The 18,880-nt window shown below is 43.6% G+C and overlaps 1 long non-coding RNA gene across 3 annotated transcripts in view; it reads right to left on the bottom strand.

The window, feature by feature from the left end:
• The window catches only part of LOC134957113 (uncharacterized), a 721,811-nt gene that overhangs the window by 215,070 nt on the left and 487,861 nt on the right, over positions 1 to 18,880 (bottom strand). For all 3 annotated transcript variants that reach the window (XR_010186471.1, XR_010186470.1, XR_010186472.1), the window contains exon 4: positions 8,622 to 8,710. This is a non-coding gene — a long non-coding RNA (uncharacterized LOC134957113). The remainder of the gene's footprint in view (positions 1 to 8,621; positions 8,711 to 18,880) is intronic.

Here is an 18,880-nt window from a genome sequence, read left to right as displayed (position 1 = left end):
AGATTAAATTATATGCAGTCATACTCGTAAAGGGATACACAGAATGGTAGATGCTCAAATCAATTTATTGGTCCATCACAGGTGCATGTAAGGGAGGGGTTTGTTTGTATTTTCTACCCTAGGTTACACGTACCTGTAATAGTCCAATCAACTGATTTGAGCAACTACTATTTTGTATATCACTGTGGGATCAGTAGTTGGAGGGTATGCTGATCCTTGTAGTGCCATATCAGAAGATCTTGGGGTGCCTCCAGGTGAGTTGGCTCTCAATTTAAAAAATCTTAAATGTTTGACCCAAAGTAGGTGCTATTATCATGTAGTGTAGGCCAACCAGAGCAGAGACACATTGCTGTGGCTGGTGGTCTACCATATGTTTGCAAACGTATGTAACAGAGATCTCTGCATTGCTAATATCATGTAGGATGAAAGTCTCTTTTGCTGGTCCACTGCGGTGTGCTGGTGATTTTTTTTTTCTAGGCGTACATTAGCTGATCACATAAACAATCCCAATGTCACACTGTTACTAAGCCTGAATATTGAATAGTGAGACCAATTAATTCTGGCCACTGCCATGTGGTCGATCTTGGCGATCCAGCCAAGCAATTGAGGTTCCATGTTTAGTCTACGTAAGTAATGCAATCTCTGATACAAAACAACAGCTGCATAGGAAATAAGAAGAAAAAAAACACAGGTATTTTTAAAAGCCTGTATATACACTGCGTCGTAAATTTGTGAGTGGTAAAAAATGCCTAATTTCCATAAATACTTTTAGGGGATAAACCTGGTTCCTACTACTGTATGGAGAAAAGCAAAATAAATACATAAGTTATTCCTTGTATGTTAAACAGTGGGATTCCCCAACATTTCTCAGTTGCAGGTCCGTAATCTTTAATTCAGTCAGCTGCTAAAAATAAACATTTTTACAATGTGACAAACTTCAATAACTTTCTTTATGAATCAGAAGCTGTTCTAGCTAATTTACACAGATAAAACCCAGAGAGTAACCCAAAGCCACTCAATGAATACATGGAGAGTTTACTAACCACAACAGGTGGGCACCACGGTTCGAGAAGTGGTTAGCATTGCTGCCTGACAACCCTGAGGTTATGAGTTAATTCCCTGACGACTGCAAGTTCTGTGTGGAGTTTGTATGGTCTCCATGTGTTTGTCCTCTCCGGCTACTCTGGTATCCTTTCTCACTCCAAACATACTGTATACTGTTAGGTTAATTGACTTCTGACAAATAAAATTAACCTTAGTGTGTATGTGAGTCCATGTGACAGGGAACATGAATTGTAAGCTCCACTGTGGCAGGGACTGATATGAGTGACTGTGAAGCGCTATGGAATATGTGTGCGCTATATATAAATAACTGTTAAGAAATACACATCTTGTGCATCCAGCATCATTTGTAAACAATAAAATACAGAAGGGAAAGAAAAAAAAACACGCATTTAATTTCTCCCACCACTTTGTTAAAAAATTAATTAGACTAAGGTGCGAGTTTTGTTTTATGACTCACAATAAATACTTTGTAACAAGCTCAAAGCTGTTGCTGTGAGGGACCTAGCAGGGAAAGACGTGCAAACATTTCCACCTCACTTGATAACAGTGTTAAAACCTTTGCAATTACATTAGTCACAAATATTAAGTTTTCTTAACAAGATTAATGCAGATGTAAACACAATAAATGAACACAGGTTCGCACGGAAAAGCACGCTCCAGTGTCTGCATGCATGGAACCCACAGAGTTAATCAAGCTTGCTCGCAAGATTGTGTTATTTGTGCGTTTGCATGCCTTTGGTTGCAAACCTACAGAGGAGTTATTACAAAGTATGAGTCACGCTAATTACCGAACAGTATGTGTGAAATTACACTTAATTAGTTACAATGGGAACACTTTTCAAATGGATACAAGATGCAGGCAAAGTGGTTCAATTGTGAATCGAGACAAAAACAGCAGCAACACTGATCCCTGGCTATTAAAGGTATTTGCATGTTTTACTATCCAACCGACAACCTTACTGTGTATCAGTCTTCAAGCCTCACTTCACAGCGACACGGGGAACGTGACCATAAAACGTTACGTAGGGCAGTGTTACACCCAAACGTAAAAAGATGAATTGCTGTTTATTATTTACTTATGAAATCTATTTTTAGTTTGTTTCCCACTTACAGATGTGCCCTTTCCTTTTTGTGCCATATTGCGCAAGACAACTGGTGCAACTTAAATGCTACACCCAGTTAGCGATTTGCATACTTTAAGTATTATTATTTTTTTTATATTATGTCTTATTAACAAAATAGCCGTGCCCAGCACCCACAAACTAAGATCTATGCTTGGGGGCCCCAACATTACATTGGACTGCGCCACCCTCCGGAATATTCTGAGGGCACATGAATGGCAAACCTGCACCCACTGGTTACCTGCAGATGCTGATGCCACAGATGCCTTCCCAGCCGCGGTGCATCCTGCTGCCCCACCACTCGTGATGGCGAACCAGCCTGGGACCCCGGGAGGGCATATCCGGTAGAGGACACATGGCAGCTGACTCCGGTTGACGGACCCTGGTGTAGGGATTACATCAGCCAATTTGCATCTGCTGACTGCCCCATCGTGAAGTTCCATGTGTAGCTGCTGGGACCCTTCCATTTGGCACAGCTGCCGGCGCCATTTTGGTTTTCTGCAGTTGTCTGATGTATGGCACCCACCATCCACCATGCCCGTGATGCCTTTGGATTGTGCCTGATTGTGGATCCCCGCTCCTCCTGATCCACTCTGAGCTGATCTTCCCGTGCGAGCACATGGGGTTGTTATACTTCTCCAAGTTGAACATCCTGCCAGATCTAACCTAAGCAGTGATCCCAAAATGGCTGCCTCGCCTGGTCCCCTGCGCCAGGGTTGGACTGTCCCACAGGGGAAACCCCCGGTGGGCCCCACCTCCTCCCCTAGGGATTATACATATGCTACATAATGCCGCACAGGACTATGGTGTATTTTCTACAGTGCACTGCTGTTATTAGTCTGATACATTTTCATGCATGCACTAGCAGTATTTACTATATATATTAATCAATGGACCCAGACCATGCACTCTCTGATGGTTAGCCAAGCCTCTGTAATGGCTGGCCACACCTCCTGTGGTGGATGGCCAGACCTCCTTTGAAGACTGGCCACACCTCTAAGCATGGGCCCCTAACACTGCATTCCCCCGGTGGGCCCTTCATGCCCCCCGTCCGGCACTGCCCTACGCGTCTGGGATATACAGTATAGCCCATGGAAGTTATTACTCAAACGGCTACACCAATCCCTGCATTATATCCATTGTACCTGTTATGTTCATTGTTTTTGGTTTGTTTTCTTCGCTCCATAATACTAAACTCCTGTGCTTTATTTCTGATTTAAAGCAACTTTGAATCCTGATGGAGAAACGCGCTACATACATTATTATTATTATTATTATTATACAAATACGCTTACAGTTTCCTAGGTACTTAGGTTAAGGATTTTTGCCCCAAAGGAAATGGTGTATAGTTGCAGATTCAACATATTGGTGCATGGCCAAGACCACTCCGTTTGGGGCTTTTTACCCAGATTAGTGTCAAAGAAACTACATGAATTACCGGCGTCAGTACTCTCTATACCCCAGCATTGTACTTTTGTTGCATCGGTTATGCAAATAAAATGCAGATTTGTGAAAAAGTCTCTGGCGAGATCATTGAAGCGGATAAATTGCAAAGTTTGTAGTGCGCTAAATGGGGCTATTTGGTGTTTTATCTTCCAGTTGATCTCTATTCAAAGTGTGCAGTCTTTTGAACTCACTCAAGTGCTGGACACACATGGTACAGTGGGGTTTATTCAGAGATGTCGGCACTCCCCGACAGCAGCCGCTGTCTATCACTTTGCGCCCGCATCCTTCCGAGACGCAGCCGGATGAAGGGTCGCACACTGCTGCCAGTGCGCGTGCACAGACACGACGGATGCGGCCACTGCATACAGACGTGCAGAGATGCAGTGGCCGCATCCGCAAGATGAGACCTGTGCTTCTGCTGATTAAAATGATATGCAGCATGCCTATATTCTGTGCGTGACCGCGAATGTATTTGCATAAAAAATGCTATGCTACAGTGTTTTTATGGAAAACACTGTAACGTGCCATTTCGGATGCAGATACAGCCATAATTACACACGATATAGGCAGATATAGGCATATCATTTTAATCATCAGAAGCTGCTTATGCTTCCTATTACATTACTTTGTGTCTTTACATTACTTTGTGTCTAGCATGCATTTTCACTGAAAAAAACGGAAAAAAAAAAAAAAAAAAAAAAGACGCTTAGCGATACAGAGTCCTGCCACAGCATGGCGCAACTTCAATGGCTGTTTAGCGCGACTGCAGCAAGTATGTAGGAGGACACATCTGTAGCTTGCTTTTGTGATGCAGGCACCCACTAAGGAGGGATTTTCCAAAATTCCACCCACAAAAGGAGTTAAAAGAGAACTCCACCCTCACAGAGGAGCGTCAAGACAGCCCACCCAGCCGGGGCTATAAAGAATGCATGGTGCCGGCAATACCAAGTCGGGGGAGGACACAATGCTCTGTTCCTGGACTTCCTTGCAGTGGCAGTTGTAGAGCACTCCATTATGCAAATAGGGGAGCCACATCAACTGCCACCCCTAAACACTGACCAACATCACTGGGTGTGGCTCCTCTATTTGAATAATGGACTGCTCTAAAACTGCCACTGGCAAGGAAGTGAAGTCTTATGGTTGAGGAGATTTTGTTATGAGTTAGTGGTATTTGCCTTATATATATATATATATATATATATATATATATATATTGATTTCAGATATAAGTACTTAACCAAACTATTTCCAGTCAGGAGAGGATAGTGTCTCAATTATCAGAGGTTAACCTGTCACTTGAACTAAACATCGCCGAACCTCTCAGAGAGCAATAGGAGGAAAGGAGACATAGGGGGTCATTCCGAGTTGTTCGCTCGTTGCCGATTTTCTCTCTATTGCGATTATTCGCTTACTGCGCATGCGCAAGGTTCGCAGAGCGCATGCGCTTAGTTATTTTACACAAAAGTTAGGTATTTTACTCACGGCATAACAAGGTTTTTTCATCGTTCTGGTGATCGTAGTGTGATTGACAGGAAGTGGCTGTTTCTGGGCGGAAACTTGCCGTTTTCTGGGCGTGTGCGAAAAAACGCTGGCGTTTCTGGGAAAAACGCGGGAGTGCCTGAAGAAACGGGTGAGTGTCTGGGCGAACGCAGGGCGTGTTTGTGACGTCAAACCAGGAACGAAAAGGACTGAACTGATCGCAGTGTAGGAGTAAGTCCCGAGCTACTCAGAAACTGCTAAGAAATTTCTATTCGCAATTCTGCTAATCTTTCGTTCTCTATTCTGCGAAGCTAAGATTCACTCCCAGAGGGTGGCGGCCTAGCGTGTGCAATGCTGCTAAAAGCAGCTAGCGAGCGAACAACTCGGAATGAGGTCCATAGACATTTTGACTCTTAAATGCATTAAGGAAAGCTTGATAGCCAGCAACTGCTTATCTGCTGTGTAAAGGGTTCTGACAGCTCTCCCAGTGATCTTAAGTGTTGTGCGAAAAGTTTTACCTTTTTGAAGATAGGAGCCCTAAGGAGAGCGAGAAGCTAAGCAAGGAGACCTAGGGCACTTTGGAATAGAGTCAGCCCATCCCTGCAAACCTTAAATTACCTTTAACATACAGTGGGCAGAGCTTGGCCTGTCGTCCCATTATTTATAGCACTGAGCAGGGCAGCATCAGAGGCGAGACGGGGCAGAGAAGGAGGCGGAATATTCTCCTCAGTGCCAGCCTTTTGACAGCATCAATCTGGTGAAGGACCGCCCGGAGGCGCAGCCTGGTAAAGATTTGCAGCGGTGGGCAGAGCATGGCCTGTTGTAAGTCTAATTACTGTAGTTTACCAGGAAGTCCTTCAAAATTAAAGTTATACACATGGAAATACTTGAAATTCCATAGGGAGGTATTCAGCAAGTACAGTATATATATTTACATTTCATTCTCATTTATTTTAAATCACACATTTCTTAGCAGTCATACACAGGATTAGAACCCATGACCTGTTACACAGAAGGCAGACACCTTACTGATCAAGCTTTTTTCTCCTGCGTAGCAAGGCTGCAAATTATAATAATATGCTACAGTACTTAGAATTGTCAATTAAAAACCATTGCAACTAGGCAGATCTATGTAGTGTGCAGCCACACACTACATAGATCTGCTAAGTCACTCACACGGATGACATCACCGACAATTATTTTACAAGAGTCATAGCCAGGATTAGAACCCAGGACCTATTACACTGGAAGCAGGCACCTTACTGATGGAGCCACTGGCTCCTGTATGTGAAGCATGAGAAATCTAACTACTGTATATGAAGTTATGTGTAATTATCAGAGACATAAATTCATATAGTTAGAATTCTCATGCTTCCCATACAGGAGCAACTTGCACCATCAGTAAGGTGCCTGCTTCCAGTGTAATAGGTTGTGGGTTCTAATCCTGGGTGTGACACTTTTAAAATGTGTACCTGTAATAAAGAGGGTGTGTAAAATGCAGGGACTAGTGGGGGAGGGGAGTTGGCCACGGAAGAGATAGCGGAGGCTGTCAATTAACTTAACTGAATGGTGTTGCTGAACAGGGAACGGGAGGAGAGGAGCCCCCCTAAAGAGCAGGAGCCCAGCGGCAGCTGACTTTGTTGCCTCCCACAGTTACGCCTCTGCCTTTATATAGGGCTTGAGGTAGTGTGTGAGTTTTTGATGGAAGATCACATGTTCTTAGATTAACAAAAATTAAACCATTCTTTAGCAAACACACCAAATCTGAAATACTCTGCCCTACCTGCGTTCCCACTAAGACAGCCAGCCACCTTTCTGCCTACACACTACACATGCGTATGAGACAGTTACCGATACTAGAGCTGAGTTGAACACTGTCACTTATCCAGCTCCTCCAAAGGGAAAGGGAGAAGCTTCCCAATAAAAACTCAAGTTCCTGTGTTCTTCCTATCTGCAACCCGTCCTTTCGATAAGCCAACGGGATAGCCGCCAAATGAGATTTATTTTCAGGGCTTTCTGCTTTTGTATATCTTAAATGGAAAAACTGTGATACACAGCAAAAATAAAAAAATAACAGCTGCATTCTTAAAGCAAATTAGAATAATATATCATAGCACACTTTAAAGTACTGCAATGACGTTTAATAACGTTAGGAATTAGGGGACTTCTACTGCTGGTGGACTTACGTTTTTAATGCAAAGTATGCGACCGCATGTTAAAAACGCAAGTCGGGCGCATGCAATCACATTTTAAAATAGGTCCAGGTCTACCCATTGTGCCGCAAGTCATCAGCATTTGTGATTGCGCGCATTTGCACGGCGACCATTATTCTGGATGTAGCTTGCTCTGTTCGTGTGCTCAGATTATGTCAGGGGACATGCAAAAAAAATATTCATGTCTGTTGGAACTTATTGAATACAATCTAGGAGTTTATACAAGTGGTTTACTCAGTGTTGTGCCACTGATTGTATAGCCCCCCTTCCCCCATTACATTATTTATATATCCCATTCATTTCCATGGAGATGTGCACTACATGTAGGAGAAGCTCCATTGGAATGAATGAGCCACATACAAAAAAGGCGCTATACATCATTGGTAGCTGATTCATCAATAAAGATTCATAGAAAAATATACAGACAACCATACATAAAATAACACAAAGAAATGAATAAAATATTTTACTATAGTTACTACACGGTCGAGTCACATTATGACCACCTCCTACGTTTGACGTCGGCAGCGCGTAGCCCATGAAGTACGTCATGTGTCGTGCGCTGGCTTGGTGGGTATATAAGGTGTGTGATAGGCCGTCTGCACACATATCACTCGTTGCCGCCATTGGTAAAACGGGCGATTTATCCGATTGGAAAAGGGATGATTATCGGCTTTTGAGCCAGGGGTGGCAGTATTTCTGACACAGTGCAGTTTGTGAACTGTTCCAGTGCTGCTGTGGTGAAGGTGTATCATGACTGGACAAATGGCACTATTGAGAATAACCGACGTGGAAACTGTGGAGCACCACGTGCCATTGATGTGAGAGGTCAATGTCGGCTATGAAGGTGCGTGAGGGCTTACCGACACGCTAGAGTGGAGCAGCTCACCGTCAAAATGAACCCGGGGGCTACCAGACGCGCGTCTAAAATGACAGTTCAGCCCGTCTAGCTGCTGTCCGCGCTGCACACGGTGGTAACTCTGGCTATTAGCTGGTGGTTATAATAATGTGACTCTACCGTGTACATTACTATATTAGAGTATTAAGAGTTTTGTGGCCACAGAATCATCATTATCAATCATGGTTACTCAAAAATGTTTTGGTTTAAAGAATGATATATTTTTTTCTTTTACATTATTTCTTTATTTTTTTTTTACAGAACTGTACAAAGATGAATAAAAAAAAATGTGCGTTCCACAAACCTTTTAGCTGTATAACTATTACTTCAAACTATATAAAATACAGATGAAGATGAAACTGTAAACATGAAAATGACCTTCAGTTGTGATCATCTCACCTCAGAAATGTTTCAGGATCATGGACTCATCACCATTGATAGCAGAGGACTGTCCTTTCATAAGCCACGGGAATTCATACAGATTAAGGCTACAAAGGACATTACAAAAATTAGAATTATAAAAAAGAGAACAGAATAATAACCATCATGCAGACATACAAATGTAGCAATGTTCCCTGGTACATATTTCATACACACAGCGAAATAGTTTTAAACATTTTAATACACAACAATTTATTATGATGTTTTATGAATACGGGTAAGTACTGTAGACCACAATAACACACATTAGTGCAAGGTGACATGACTAACGCTGGGTACACACTTGCCTATGTGCACCCGATATCTCATCCGAACCAGTGGATCGGACAATATATCGTATAGATCGGCAAGTGTGTATACGCTATATCGTTAACGTTGCACGCTCCTGCGGATCGTTAATGAGGTACAATATCTTTACTTTTCAACTTGAAATCTAAAGATATTGTACGAGACGGCATGCACCTGAATGTGGGTGCTTGCTGTCTCTGACGAGACGCAAACGATATCGTTCCGTGTGTATGAACGATATATGTTTGTGGGGGATCTTGCACGATGTCACGGACATCGGCAAGTGTGTACCCAGGCTAAGACAATCAAGTCGGACGTACTGTATAAGCAGAGGTTAAAGTGAGCCAGAACGTGACGAAGCTGTGTTCCGTCAGTTCCAATTAGAGACGGAACGCAGTTCTGCCTCCTCCGGCTCAACTAACCCAGAATGTGAGCCCGGAGCCACATGGGGATGGTAGTGTTACCAGCGGGCGCCGGCACTTTCCCACAGCGTCGCTGTGTGTGGTGCTATGGGAGAGACGCCATAGATCCGAGGAGTGGGCGGCCAGGCGGAGGTCAGCGGTCCGGAAGCAGGAGCGGGGCTGGTGAGTATTGTGTGGTTTGTTTGTTTTTTTGTGTGTGTGAAGCGGCACTACTAAGGGGCAGCTTCTACTGAGGGCATAACTACAGGGGGTATCTATACTGAGGGCATCTCTACAGGAGCATAACTACAGAGGGCATCACTACGGGGGCATTACTGCATGGGGCATTACCACTGGGGGCATATCTACTGGGGGCACTACTAATGAGGGCATTGTATAGGGGGCACTTAATAAGGGTATCACTCCTGAGGACATAAGGGGCACTGTATAAGGGGCACTAATACTATGGGCTCTACATAAGGGGCACTACAACTGTGGGCACTACCACTACAGTGGGCATTGCATAAGGGGCACTACTACTGAGGGCATTGTATAAGAGGTTCTACTGCTGTGATCATGTGTATTAGGGGTGCTACTACTGTGGGCATTGTGTATAAGGGGCACTAATGTGTGTCCTAACATGAATAAGTGACATTACTATGTGGTGTAATGTGAATAAGACTGTGCTACTGTGCGGCATAATTTCAATTGGGGATATTTATGGGTGACCACGCCCCTTTCTTTTTTGAGACCATGCCCCCTTTTTTGCAACGCGCGCCTATGGCGTGCACAATCCCTTTAGAGCTGGGGCGGGAGGGGTGGTTTCCACCACCTATCCAGGACCACTAACAAGAACTTCCGCTGTCGTTCAGGAAGAAAACAAAACACTGGACCTGACTGCACTTGAGCGATCAATGTCAGTCTGTGCATGCGTGTAAGACACTCAGCGCATGTAAGGCAATGCTGGTCGCACGGAGGATTTATTTGCGAAGTGACTGACCGTGAGGGACCATTTGGGGGAAGCAGCGGCAAAAACGCAGACGTGTTTCAAGTTGGGGTGTCTGGGGCTGAGACGGCGATCCCATATGCTATGTCTCCAGTGTCTTACTTTCTGCATCCATGCTGTGCGTCTACAGGGTGACTGTTCTGCACCGAATGCTCTGTCTTTGTACGCAGCCACTAGGAATTATACTGAGCCGCCAGTGGGTCTCACAATGCAAATCTAGGAGGCAGCGACATTTGCATATTTTTGCACAGCTGCAAATACATTTGCATACACCTCAGCCCCCAATGTTTTCACTTGCAGCCAACGCAAATAAAACTGGCCATATACTGCATGATTAGTGCATACGACCTGGCGGAGAGATGATGGGAATAGCAACGGGCCGAATCAGAGCGCCTTCATACAATGTAAGATGAATGGAGGCAATCACCATTCACAGCCTGGTATTAGCTGAACAATGGGGGTAACTCCAAGTTGATCACAGCAGGATTTTTTTTTAGCAGTTGGGTAAAACCATGTGCACTGCAGGGGGGTCAGATATAACATGTGCAGAGAGAGATAGATTTGGGTGGGGTGTGTTCAATCTGCAATCTAATTTGCAGTGTAAAAATAAAGCAGCCAGTATTTACCCTGCACAGAAATAAAAGAACCCACCCAAATCTAACTCTATCTGCACATGTTATATCTGCCTCCCCTGCAGTGCACATGGTTTTGCCCAACTGCTAAAAAAAATCCTGCTGCGATCAACTTGGAATTACCCCCAATGGTCGGGAGGATTGGATAGGTTTGATAATCAAACCAAATGCTCCAGACCAGAGGTTCTCAAACTCAGTCCTCGGGGGCACACACAGTGCATGTTTTGCAGGTAACCCAGCAGGTGCACAGGTGTATTAATTACTCACTGACACATTTTAAAAGGTCCACAGGTGGAGCTAATTATTTCACTTGCGATTCTGTGAGGAGACCTGCAAAACATGCACTGTGTGTGCCCCCGAGGACCGAGTTTGAGAACCTCTGCTCCAGACCATTATCAAGGCTGTAAACAGTTCTCATTCATGCCCATAATCATTCAGTTCACTCGTTTCATTCCTCAAGTACCATCAACAGGTCATGTTTTGTGGATCTCTTTAATCACGCACAGGTGAGTTCATCTATTTTTGCTGGGTCAGTAAATAGCCCAACAGCTTCCACAGACAGAAATCCTGAAAACATGAGCTGTTGGGGATGCTTGAGGGTTTAAGTTGGGAACCACTGTTCTAGACTAATTAAGAGGAATCTGGAGAGAGACTTAATAGGGATCTTCTGGTGAGAGGCTAGGAAGGTGTTTCATTACTGCCATCTATGGGACAGAGAGACTTTGCTGCTGTTTCACACCCAAGACCTACACAAAAGATGGCTGACTAAGCTTAGTGGGATTTCTGCCAGGAACTTTTTCTTAAAGCTGAACATTTAGAACTGGAATTATCCCCCCCCCCCCCCCCCCAAGCTATTATTACAATCTGCGCACCATCAAGCGCCTACTCTTTTGTTGCATGCCCAAACAAGGGAATCTTCTATTAAACCACTATACGCTGTTATTAATCTTTAAAGACTATTAGCAAATGCATGAGTTTCGGTGCCATAACTGCAGAGCCACAGTAACAGTGGCACTCTCTCTTTATACTACTAGAATGTCTATTGGATCTGTCCCCTCCACAATGTTTATACTGAATGAAGCCAACATTTTGTGCCACATTTTCGAAGTGCAAATCTGCCAAGGTGAAGAGCAAAACCTTCTGTTATGTGCCAAGCCCTCTGAACTTCAAAGGTGCATCTAGACGTCTAGACTGTATAAGTTTATGGAACACGATGGCAGCTTTGGCACAAGGGGCAGAAACTTGGAGTAGACAATGGGGGGATTTTGGTAGAGGAGGTACAGCAGGCATTCCCAACCTCGGTCCTCAAGGCACACCAACAGTGCAGGTTTTAGTGATATCCAGGCTGCAGCACAGATGGTTAAATCAAAATAACTGAGGTACTAATTAAGTCACCTGTGTTCAATCCTGGATATCACTAAAACCTGCACTGTTAGTGTGCCTTGAGGACCGAGGTTGGGAAACACTGAGGTACAGGATTCCTTGTAAAGTACGAGGCAGGTGCACCATTTCACCTGGCTGTAAGGAGAGGCTCAAAAAACTAATGAGGATTGTGGAGTGAGTTTACTAAAATAATATAAAAAGAGGTGGATAAGGCTAATTCCTCACTGGGAAAAGTAGCAAGTGGCCGTTTCCAAAATTCATTTTTTGCAACATTAGAGCTCATTTATTATTTATTACCAGTTATTTATATAGCGCACACATATTCCGCAGCGCTGTACAGAGAATATTTTCCCATTCACATCAGTCCCTGCCCCAGTGGAGCTTACAATCTATATTCCCTACCACATGTACACGCACACACATTCATGCTAGGGTTAATTTTTGTTGAGAGCCAATTAACCTACCAGTATATTTTTGGATTGTGGGAGGAAACCGGAGTACCCGGAGGAAACCCACGCAAGTACGGGGAGAATATACAAACTCTGCACAGTTAGGGCCATGGTGGGAATTGAACCCATGACCTCAGTGCTGTGAGGCGGTAATGCTAACCATTACACCATCCAGTACTTTTGATGAAATGGTGGAAAAGATGCACCTTGGCCGATATGAAACAAAGTTTAAACACACAAAAGGTCACGTGCAGTAACGGCATTCCATGATTTATTAAAATTTGTGAAACACAGAGTCAAGTGTTGTAAGTGAACTAAGAGCCATATTGCTCAAGTCTCATCTGTCCACGTGTGTCTCTTCTTCGTTTACTCACAACCACTGACTCAATGTTTCACAAAGTGCAACTCGCCTATAGAGTATGCACACCAGATCCCAGTAAGTCTTGCATTCTGCAAAAGAGATACTGATGTTACGATGGAGCAGAAACTCCATATCGGCCATATTAGACTGTCCTGACTGTACTGCGAAGCTTCAAGAATGTAGAAAGGAAGTGGCTGAGTCCGTATTGATTCTTTAAACAGGTTTCAGGACGTTGGTAAAGAGGATTGTGTGTGTGTGTGTGTGTGTGTGTGTGTGTGTGTGTGTGTGTGTGTGTGTGTGTGTGTGTGTGTGTGTGTGTGTGGTGTTTCTGGGCTACTGGAATCCCCCCTAGGTGAACAACTTGGACTTTTGGTGCACAATTGCAGTGGCCGTTAGAGGGCATAGTAAGAATCCAGGCTTAGAATGCCACATTCACATTAACAATACTAGAAACACATCATGAGAAGAGTTGTTGGTGCTTGCATAAGGCGTGATTGTCTTTACCTATAGGACAGAACGGTCTCTTCCCCAGGTCACATGCGTAGTGTGCGTTAACGGGTTAGAAGGATGGCGTGTGCTGGTTCTTGCCCTTCCCTGTGACAGCCAACACATGAGCATTACCCTTCCATAAAACAAGCCAGCTACAGGCAAGATTATTCTCTGCTTTTATTGTCAAAGCTGCATTTGTACGACAACAGACGGGCAAAAATATTCCAGTGTATGAAATGTTTTAATTACGCTTGGCAAGTGCTGAAAGTAATTTAAAATCTTGTATATGGACAAGAAAAGGATCAGGGATGGTCCCAAATGTTTATATCCCAAATTGCTGTTAATTAGGATCCAACACATTTTCACTTGAGATTACAGCTACATAAACTCCGGGGCTGGCGTGTCCGTACAATGGACCAGCTCCACCCAGCTGCATTAAATAATCCCAGTGTTTGTTATTTTTGTTTTATTATAAAGATTAGCTGGAATATCCCTTTATACTGACAACCTTCTCTTTTTCTGGAATGGGGTTAATTCAACACAAATGTGCTTTAATAGTCAAACAGGTATTGTATGTAATGAGAGGCTGCATCAGCAGATTTCTCATTTAAAGTACAAGTTATATGAAAAGTTTCTAAATAAGTAGGTAACACTTATAAGATGCAAAGGTCTGGGTTCATAAAGACACTTTGGGAGAGATTTAGTATATCAAAACTTAAAAAAAAGTGGAGGCGTTGCCGATATCAACCAATTTTTAGCTGTAATATATTTAGCACATTCTATAAAATGATCGCTAAAACCTGGTTGCTATGAGATACAACCTCCTCATGTCCTCTTATTAAGATATGATACATCCCCTCCTGAAAAATTTATGTAATTCACTACTTTAAAAGGACTTTGAAAGGGAGAGGGTGAGAGGGAGGACCAATCAGAAGCCACAGCAGGCGAAGGGCTGAGAAATTAACCACAGAGCACCAAGCAAAATGTTTGTACAGAGATGTCCCAATGACATACCCTCCAACATTTTACACACAAAAATCGGTACAAATTAGAAAAAGGGGCGTGGCCACTGGTAAAGGGGGAGTGGCCACGCCCCTTTTCCTATACTTTCAATGGAAGTTTGGAGAGCCAAAAATAAATACAGACCATAAAAAAAAGGTACTGTACCTATTAAAAAGGTACAGTTGGAGGGTATGCAATGATAGGATCATCCTAGTGCCTAACTTACACTCACTTGTCTGTTCAATACTTTGAAAAGGGTGAGAGGTCGATACTCCCATAGACAGGACCATTTACAGTACACCCTGTTCCACCGTCCACAGCATACTGTACATGTGCACTAAAGGATTGTTTCTCTATACAAATCAAGGATCTCTACCTAAAAACATGGCACACACGCCATTTCTCAGCCCACCACAGACAAGCCGTATAGTCATACGCGGCGACGCTTCCGGAATTCCGTTAAACTGACAGATTTGGGGGAGTCCGCCCAATTCCCGGGAAAGTAGAACTCTGCCACATCCCACCCGCTATTCCAGTGACTTTGGGTGTGACTCTCGTCATCCTAGTACCCAACCCCGCACTATATAATGCCACAAATCATGGCAGTGTGCGCAGTGCCACACAACCCCTATAGATAAATAGAGAAGTATGACTTTATCACTTACGCACAATACCATTTATAATTATTATAATGTGTTTTACAAAGCTTCAACTATCAACTTAGAGGTTTACAATTCAGACTTCTTCTGCAGATATAAACAAAGAGGCGGGACCCTGAAGCAAGCACAGCATGTGGCGGGGAGAATACGATGGGTTCATACTCATGATACAGTATGGTTTATGAGTCGGCAGAATATTGCGGTACATGCACTGGATTGTCTGCACATGTTAAAGACGTGTAAAAATGATGATCAATAAGATACTAAGGCAAAGACTGACCAACGCTTACAGAGGTACAGTTTTTCTTTTTCTTTTTTAAATGATTGCTCAAACGCTGTGCAAGAAAAGACTGTATGCAAAATGAATGGACAAAAAATGCCCAACGCATGTAAAACCTATTAAAATAATTCTCTGTACTTGCTCGCTGGTAGGTCTGTCAGCAGGGGCGTTTTAAGAGAGGAGGAGGAGACCCATGTGCAGACTCCGGGGGGGGGCTCTTCCCCATGGTGCTGTAGGCTCCGGCACTGTGACCTGCACATGCAAGTCTACTGTGCATGTGCAGGTCTCCGGAAACATGGCGCACGCCACGGTCCGGAGACAAATTTCATACTGCGCACACGCAGCGGGCATTTTTGAGTGGGGTTTTTGCCGTGGCTACAGTGCACATTGCAGGACTGCGGAAAAGTAGGTATTACAAAAACATGGGTGCAGTGTGTGCGATGTGGGCCCCCCCTGGACCCAGATGCCCATGTGCACGGCACACACTGCACCCATGATAGAAACGCCAAGGTCTGGCAGTTATCCGGATGACAGGTCAACAGTAAATAGGTCGACAGTCAACCCCACATAGTCGACATTCATTAATTTGGTCGACAGGTAAAAAGGTCAATAGGTTGACATGTAAAAGGTGGAATGTGCTTAATGATGAAAGGTACAAAAGGTCGACATTTTCAACTAGTTGACATACACATATGGTCGACACAAGTTTTTAATTAATTCTTTATCATACTTTACCATCCATGTGAACCACGACTGGGAATAGTAACTAGTGCCAAGCGCAGCGGTAGGTGGAGCAGGCATTTTGCCGAAGTGTGGCGAGTGAAGCGGTACACCAACTGGAGTTACATGTGGCTTAAAATGGTAAATGGCACCTAAAAACCCCACAAAAAATTTGTCAACCATTTTTGTGTGTCGCCCATTTCCATTTCAACCTTTTGACTGTGTCAACCTTTTTTTTTTACCCGTCAACCTTTCTCAGGTGTCTACCTTTTACGTGTCGACCATATGGGGTCAACCTAATAATGGTCAGCCCAATGATCCACACCCTGTCTGGCATATGACACCACCATTCTTTCTGCAACTCTAATAAGCCCCACTGTGTGAAATGTATAAGCAGGGCACGCTATCGAACCCCTTACAAATCAGTTCGTCTGCAAAAGGATTTTCTAAATGAATCATCCTGTATTGTTAGTAAAGAGCAGACAGACCTTCAACATTGATTGGATGTTTCATTTTATTTATTTGTTTTAATTAATTCTCTAATTTTATTTTTCATCATTATTATTTCAACAAATGCTCCTACGGTGTGATGATTGGTCATAATGTGGCTACTACCAGGTTAAAAAAAAAAAGTTGTTAGCCAATACTACGCTGGTGTGATGAACTTCGTCCTAACTCATCCATTTAATTACTGACAACTATAAATTATGCAGGCGCTGTGGCTAATTAAAACCAGTTGAGAAACAGACTGACTCCGATCAGCCAAATAACCTGTATCATTTACAGGTGTCATTAATTAAAGGGATGACTTAGCAACCCGGCTGATGATGAATCAAAATGTATCTAGCGTTCTGTGCCGCCTCCATTACCACGACGCACTACACAAATTTGTTCATCTGTTCTGTGCGGAGGGCGAAATCTACCATAGCACGGTAACCAAACAGCATTTGCAAAACCTACATAAACTCCATACAAGGAGTGGCAAGACGAATTGGTTCCTTGCATTGTTTTTCTTGAAGTGGAGCCAACATAAATGTTGCAAAATTCTAACGTGCAACAAAACGTTTTAGCGATTAAAGCAAGGTTTCAAATCATTTCGAGTCATAATGCTTCTGCGAGGCCACATTAGACATTTTTCTTTTCCATTAAAGCACAAACTTGTATAAACACACACACACACTAAAAATATAACTGGAACAAAGCACCTTGGGAAAAGCGTATGAAAAAGGTAACGTCTAGAAAATAAATACAAGGAGCTGATTACTACAATAGATGATTGAAACCTTCTGCATCTGTTTTTTAGCCATGAAACAGAAAGTCCGATCTAAACGCCATACATTTGATTTAGCAAAGTAAAATAAATAAATTGTCCGGATTTTTCTGGGTGCCACTGAAATATTGCACGCATCTGTTAACCATTCCATCATACAGGAGATATTTTTTTGTTTATGCCTCAATTTTTCCTACAAAGAAAAGACTATTTTGCAGCACAAGCATTAGCCCAGTAATAGCCACACGGGAGAGTGGACCCTTTGGCGGCAGTAGCTGTAAAGATTTAAATCACAACAAATTTGTCATCAGGAAAAAGCACCAAAAAAAAAAATAAGAATTTACTTACCGATAATTCTATTTCTCATAGTCCGTAGTGGATGCTGGGGACTCCGAAAGGACCATGGGGAATAGCGGCTCCGCAGGAGACTGGGCACAAAGTAAAAGCTTTAGGACTAGCTGGTGTGCACTGGCTCCTCCCCCTATGACCCTCCTCCAAGCCTCAGTTAGGATACTGTGCCCGGACGAGCGTACACAATAAGGAAGGATTTTGAATCCCGGGTAAGACTCATACCAGCCACACCAATCACACCGTACAACTTGTGATCTGAACCCAGTTAACAGCATGATAACAGAAGGAGCCTCTGAAAAGATGGCTCACAACAACAATAACCCGATTTTTGTAACAATAACTATGTACAAGTAATGCAGACAATCCGCACTTGGGATGGGCGCCCAGCATCCACTACGGACTATGAGAAATAGAATTATCGGTAAGTAAATTCTTATTTTCTCTAACGTCCTAGTGGATGCTGGGGACTCCGAAAGGACCATGGGGATTATACCAAAGCTCCCAAACGGGCGGGAGAGTGCGGATGACTCTGCAGCACCGAATGAGAGAACTCTAGGTCCTCCTCAGCCAGGGTATCAAATTTGTAGAATTTAGCAAACGTGTTTGCCCCTGACCAAGTAGCTGCTCGGCAAAGTTGTAAAGCCGAGACCCCTCGGGCAGCCGCCCAAGATGAGCCCACTTTCCGTGTGGAATGGGCTTTTACAGATTTTGGCTGTGGCAGGCCTGCCACAGAATGTGCAAGCTGAATTGTACTACAAATCCAACGAGCAATCGTCTGCTTAGAAGCAGGAGCACCCAGCTTGTTGGGTGCATACAGGATAAACAGCGAGTCAGATTTTCTGACTCCAGCCGTCCTGGAAACATATATTTTCAGGGCCCTGACTACGTCCAGCAACTTGGAATCCTCCAAGTCCCTAGTAGCCGCA

Source organism: Pseudophryne corroboree, chromosome 9 (genome assembly GCF_028390025.1).
Source record: "Pseudophryne corroboree isolate aPseCor3 chromosome 9, aPseCor3.hap2, whole genome shotgun sequence".
NCBI classification, from domain to species: domain Eukaryota; kingdom Metazoa; phylum Chordata; class Amphibia; order Anura; family Myobatrachidae; genus Pseudophryne; species Pseudophryne corroboree.
Note: the sequence above shows the minus strand (reverse complement) of the source record. Positions and strands in the feature narration are given on the sequence as shown.